This window comes from Odontomachus brunneus, unplaced genomic scaffold (assembly GCF_010583005.1).
Source record: "Odontomachus brunneus isolate Ranch 3 - 2012 unplaced genomic scaffold, Obru_v1 Obru_scaffold_064, whole genome shotgun sequence".
In the NCBI taxonomy this organism is placed as follows: domain Eukaryota; kingdom Metazoa; phylum Arthropoda; class Insecta; order Hymenoptera; family Formicidae; genus Odontomachus; species Odontomachus brunneus.
This window is the reverse complement of record NW_022639514.1, coordinates 1,050,825-1,057,264: the sequence shown is the minus strand read 5'-3', so window position 1 is coordinate 1,057,264 and position 6,440 is coordinate 1,050,825. Positions and strand designations below refer to the sequence as shown.

The window sequence follows — 6,440 nt, the reverse complement described above, 5'->3', positions numbered from 1 at the left end:
AGACATACACCGCGAGAGAGAGAGAGAGAGAGAGAGAGAGAGAGAGAGAGAGAGAGAGAGAGATGACAATGGCTTTTCTTAGTTAAACTTCGCTACTATTGATGCTTATTGAAGCACATTAGTTCACAACAGTCGGTGTAACTGTTCCCTCTAATCTTCCAGTGTACCGCGTACAGCTGCATCATGCCGCAAAAGCTTCAAGGAAGCTTCTTACAGCATTACACGTGGATGTGCGATTGCGAAGGATGCAAAATCAGGTGAATCAAGACAGCACAGACCTAATCCTTTGTGCGACGGTGCGAGGAACGCGCTGCATCATCCATTTGGATAGGGTGTATGTATACTGGAGAAAAACTAGGAGAGGCATATGCGTATATGTCCGGTTTTTACATAAATAAGTATGGCTTTTCTTTTTTTATATACCACGATGTAGAGCCGCGTTGTTGTATGCGTAATAGCAAAAGATATATGAGCTCGCATCTTTTTATATACGCTTAATCGCCTTGAATATTAATAAGATTTATTAGTCTGGTCCTTGGTATTTACTGAATATATACTGACATCTGAAAACACGTTTCCTTCGCATTACTGCATTGCGAGCGCGTAACGTAATTAATATTCACCTATCGGTCGACATTAAAGAGAATTGCGTATACAAAAAGAATTAGATTAAAAAAATTAATTTTGTGTGTGAGATCTGAAAATAAATTCCAGTCTCCTGTTGATATCGAGAACATAATATTTATTTTGTGAACAATTATTTTTAATTACCGATATCAATGTATAAATTAGACCTTTCACAAACGTTGGTTGGACCGTGAAAGCATGTCAAGGAAAGTCATCCACATAAGAACGTATTATTATTTCGCAAGTCGTTCTGTAAGCGATGTAAGTTATGCAGTTTAGAACTGGATCGTGTCCATGTGATGTTGACCTCTTCAAGGGAGCTATTATGGGATCATTTACGATTCCGACTGGAAAGGTAAATATTTTCTATTGGCGAGTTTCCGAGTCTGTGATTTCATGATTACAATAATTTCGGCGGTACAGTTGAATGATTATTTATATACTATAGTCTTATTATAGTATAATGTATACTTAAAGTGTACACTTTTATATCAATTATAATTAATTATAATTACTCATGATTAACATGGCTATTTGTATTTATATTTATTTATATTTATTTATAGTTATTTATATTTATTTATTTATATTTATTTTTATTTGTATTTATATTTGTTTTTACATTTATATTATATAATGTAAAACAAAGGGAATAAACAACAATATTATGTTGCAACAGAATATGTCGAGAATGTAGACAGACGCAAAACAACAGATTTACGTACAGAAATAGACTCTCACTCATAGATTTATGGAAGTTGGCCGTCCTAGCCTTGAATCTCCTCTTATATGCTTTCTAGGAAAGCATTTTCCTAGCCTGGTGCATTCTGCTGCATCTGGGCAATTTACTGAAAGAAGATCTTACATTTGCACAAATATTGCAGACGGGAGAAACGGAAGGAAAGATTCAAGCTGGTCTTTTACTAATTGTAATGCGTTCGTGTCGTAAACCTTGAGTTTTATTATCACTGAAGAGGGTTCATGGTTGAGCCGAAACATATGATTGTTTTATATTGATTATTCATGTTCAATATTACATAATTTCCTAACACAAGGAAGGTTTTTACCCATATGGTATATAGCACTATTAGTCCTGTGCTTGAATTCGAATTGCCCTTTTTCCTATTTTTTGAAAGATTCAAGATTTAATTTGTATGTTGAGCATATTGCTACTTTTTGTGCATTTTAACAATTAATATTTTCAGCAAATCTGTTTAATAAGTGGGTAAAAAATTCATCTGGAAATAAAATGCGTTCTCTTTCTGGAAATGCGAAAAGAAGGCAGTTATTCATAATCGTCAATCTGCGTGATGTACATATCATAAGACCCATCAGCATCACCAGCTTCGTAGAAGATGATTACACGATTTAGTTCGTCTATTTTGTCGTACTAACGAGTACGTGATTTAGATGTAACGGTGCATCAACGAGATTCCTTTTTTGATGCATCGTAAACTGACGGAAAGCGAAAAGAAGACGCGCCGTGGGAAAGAAGACAAAGGCTCGTGCCTCGTGAAGCGAGGAGGACTCTCCGGATCCGTGACGATCACGCTTAGCATTATAGAGAAAGAGAGAGGAAGGGAAGGGAAAATCAAGAGCGAGCGACGCGATTCGAATCGAGCCTATTCGATAGCTCCACGGTTCGTACGTACGTTGCTCTTCTTCGGCTGCTGATCGTCTCTCTCCCTCTCTCTCGTTTCCTCATTCTTTTGCCTCTCTCTTTCTCTCCACGTCTCAACATCAGCTTCGCTCGACCTCTAATTCTCAGGCAAACAAAAACTTAATCGGTCGCTTCCTCCGTTCGCTGTTACGGTTGCAACAGAAATGAGAAAGAGAGAGAAAGAAAGAGAGAGAGAGGGGAGGGGAAAGAGAGAAGGAGTAAAAGAGGAAAAGAAGAAGGGAAAGAGAGAGAGAGAGAGAGGAAGGAGTGACGAGCCCGGAGGGTTAGTACGACGATAACGAAGGGGAGGAGAGGAAATCAGAGAAAAAAAGGATAGAGTCGAAGGCTGCCTTTTCCTGCAGAATACGATCAAGATTACCTTCGGCGTAATCTACGTATCCAGTAGCTATAACCGTCTGAATTCATTTAGTCGCGCTTAGCTGCGATATCGTGTAGGTGCAACACGAAGCTGCCGCTTACAGCAGCCGGTTTTACTTTGAGATGCACGCGCGCTCCCGGCGCTGTCGTGTCGCAAAATCGTGCGTAAAGGTGCTCTATCAAGGCGTACAGGTCGATTGACAGTAAGAAACACCAGTGAACGAGCGTGATGAAAACAGCCCTCGCTAGAAATAACGCGATCGAAAGAAACAAACGCGACTAATTGGCGAACCGAGCTGTAGATAAAAAACTAAAGATGCGAAAACTGCGACAGTAAACATGTGAAAATAATACCAGATGTTTGTTGCTTGATTGAACTTCGTCATTGCCAAGTGAAGAATGATATGTACCATCCTATTTTTTATTTTGAATTACTTACAAATCACAAAATTAAATTGCAACAGACATGAGGAAGAGAGAGAAAGAAAGAGAGAAAGGAGGAAGGGGGAAGAGAAAAGGAGTAAAAAAGGAAAGGAAGAAGGGGAGAGAGAGAGAGAGAGAGAGAGAGAGAGAGGAAAGAGTGACGAGCAACTTAATTCAATTTTGTAAATAATTCATTTTTAATTACTTACAAACTATAGTGCAATGAGAATTTCCGATTTTCGCGCTTAAAAAAGTTATAATTGATAGCAACATGAGGCTTAAATATTCTTAATTAAATTCTCTATTATGCAACAAAAAGATAAAATTACTATGGGGTCGTTTTTAACATTAGTATGCCAAATTAAAATAGGTATCAAAATACAAAATGAAAATATAAAATAAAAATACAAAATAAAAATAATTTTTACTTACATAAAAAATTTTATGTAAATAACTAATTTATTACTGGCTATATTATACGTAATCAAACTATATTTCTATATCGTTAAACTACATAAGGAAAATGTAGGTATACATATAACTAATCTTTGTAATAATTTTAATATAAAATCTGTATTATATATATATACACATACACAGGGTGTCTCACACTTTCCTCCGGGCATTTTGTGCGGGACGTAGAATGGGTTGATGTGAACATAAAAGTCCTATACCGTTTTGCGATATTTGCAATAATTATCGAGATATTAATTGTAAAAAATTTGTGAATAATTATGTAGAATATGGTAAATGAGTTATAGTAGCGACTGCCGTCATATACTTATACTTTAGGTCAAATTGAACAAAAAAGTCCTCTACCATTTTCCAAATAATCACATAGATTTTTAATTATTAATTAAAGAAGATGATTGCATTGTCACGCAAAATCGTACAATAACCTTCTTTAATTAATAATTAAAAATCTATGTGATTATTTGGAAAATGGTAGAGGACTTTTTTGTTCAATTTGACCTAAAGTATAAGTACATGACGGCAGTCGTCGCTACTATAAGTCATTTACCATATTCTGCATGATCATTTACAAGTTTTCTGCAATTAATATCTCGATAATTATTGCGAATATCGCAAAACGATATAGGATATAGGACTTAATATAGGACGAAAATATAGGACTTTTATGTTCACATCAACCCATTCTACGTCCCCACAAAATGCCAGGAAGAGAGTGTGAGACACCCTATATACAAGGTGACCCGCATAAGACGTACAAAAAGAAAAATATAAATAGAATAGATAAAAGTGAATAAAAATTGTATAGGCCATTTTTCAAACAACCACATAAAATTTCGAGATATTAATTAAAATAGTTGGGCATATCAGAACGCGGCGACACAGCAGGCGGGACATACGGCTCGCCGCGGCCGGCGAAGAAAATGGACGATTGCTCGCGGGCCTATCTTATAGGCCAGAGAGGTGGGCCGTTTGGCATACGGAAATGGGTAGCTCCGTGTGTGCGTCCGTGTACATGTGCGCTCGTCCATTTTCTTCGCGGCCGACCGCGGCGAGCCGTATGTTCCGCCTGCAGAATCGCGCATTCTGATTTGTCCATCTATTTTATTTAATAACTCGAAATTTTACGTAGTTGTTTGAAAAATGATCTATACAATTTTTGTTCACTTTTATGCGTTCTATTTATATTTTTCTTTTCGTATGTCTTACGCGGAACACCCTGTATAGAGTGTCCGAAACTTTTTTTGATATACATCGTAGGAAAGTAGAACAGATTAAACGGAATAGAAAAGTCAAATATTGCGAAATTTGCAATAGTTTTGCAAAATTTGCAATAGTTTTCAAGTAATTAATTATTTTGTCTGAGCAAATAAGTGTTTGGGCCGCAACCGTGATACACGCGAATCGTGGCTCGCTGCGTCCCTCCGCCCATAGCTACGCTGTGTCTCGTACCTATGGTAACTATGGCTACGAGACACAGCGAGACATAGCTATGGGCGGAGAGACGCAGCAAGCCACGATTCGCGTATATCACGGTCGCGCGCAGGCTCGAGCGCTTATTTGCTCAAATAAATAATTAATTACTGAAAAACTATTGCGAATTTCGCAAAATGATATTTGACTTTTCTGTTCCGTTTAATCCATTCTACTTTCCTATGATTTGTGTCAAGAAAGGTTTCGGACACTGTATATACAGGGTGTCTGACTCGTTTTCCTCGTTGCTAGGGGGCTAGGCCAGCTAGTCATACCGATGCTACAGCGCGTGCAGCGTTTGTCTCACCGCAGCGCGTGTGCTGATTGGCCAGTGAGCTGCCGCTCGGTAGAAATATTTCGTTGTTAATATCTCGAAATTTCATGTGGTTGTTTAAAAAAAGACACCGATTTCATTACTCATTCCGACCTATTCTAGCTATATATTAGCTCTGATACGGTACGAGTCAGATACTCTATATATACAGGGTGTCTCAGACCTTCATTATGACCCTTTGTGAGAACGTAGAACGGATTGAGGTGAGTCCTGTGCTGTTTTGCGATATTCGCAATAGTTTTCGAAAAATTAATTATTTTGTCTCAGCTAATGAGAGCAGAGAAGGCGACAGCCAAAAGAGCAGGCGCGCGACCGTGATACATGCGAATAGCGCGGCGCGTGAGGCTTGATACACTGACACATGTGCATGATATATCCGTGTGCCGAATCAAAATGTATCGTTGCATACGTGTATGTAGAGATGAAACAACAAAGCGACAACACACTCTTAGACTCGGCGTCGATTCGGCACACGAATGTCATGTACATGGGTTAGTGTATCAAATCCTCGCTGTCTCGTAGCTATGGGCGGAAGAACGTAGCGAGTCGCGATTCGTGTGTATCACGGTCGCGCGCCGGCCGAAGACATCTTTTTTTCGGCTGTCGCTTGTTCTGCTCTCATTAGCTGAGACAAAATAATTAATTTCTCGAAAACTATTGCGAGTATCGCAAAACGGCACAAGACTTTCTTGCTCACTTCAATCCGTTCTACGTTCTCACAAAGGGTCATCATGGAAGTCTGAGACATGTATATAATATATAATACTTAATATATATATTATGTATGTATATATATATATATATATATATATATATATATATATATACATACCGCAAAACTTGAAACCATTAATAATTTTAATATCTTAACTGAAATTAATAATCTTAACTGAAAAAGATATTGGGAGTGTGAATAAGTTCTCGCTGTTTTTTGTGAAAATAAATCCTTTATTTAAAAAAAATAATAAAAAAACAAGTCAATTAAAGTATTGCCCATCGCTGGAGACTACTTTTTCCCATTTTTCTGGCAGCATTTGAATTCCACGTCGGAAAAACGACAATTCTTTGCGGCTA

General features: G+C 37.6%; 1 protein-coding gene and 1 long non-coding RNA gene across 2 annotated transcripts in view; one reads left to right on the top strand and one right to left on the bottom strand.

The window, feature by feature from the left end:
- The window catches only part of LOC116846436, a 6,122-nt gene extending 5,038 nt beyond the window's left edge, over positions 1 to 1,084 (top strand). Inside the window, exon 3 of the long non-coding RNA XR_004378491.1 lies at positions 163 to 1,084. This is a non-coding gene — a long non-coding RNA (uncharacterized LOC116846436). The remainder of the gene's footprint in view (positions 1 to 162) is intronic.
- The window catches only part of LOC116846434, a 50,933-nt gene that overhangs the window by 28,360 nt on the left and 16,133 nt on the right, over positions 1 to 6,440 (bottom strand). The gene's annotated exons all lie outside the window — the stretch shown is intronic.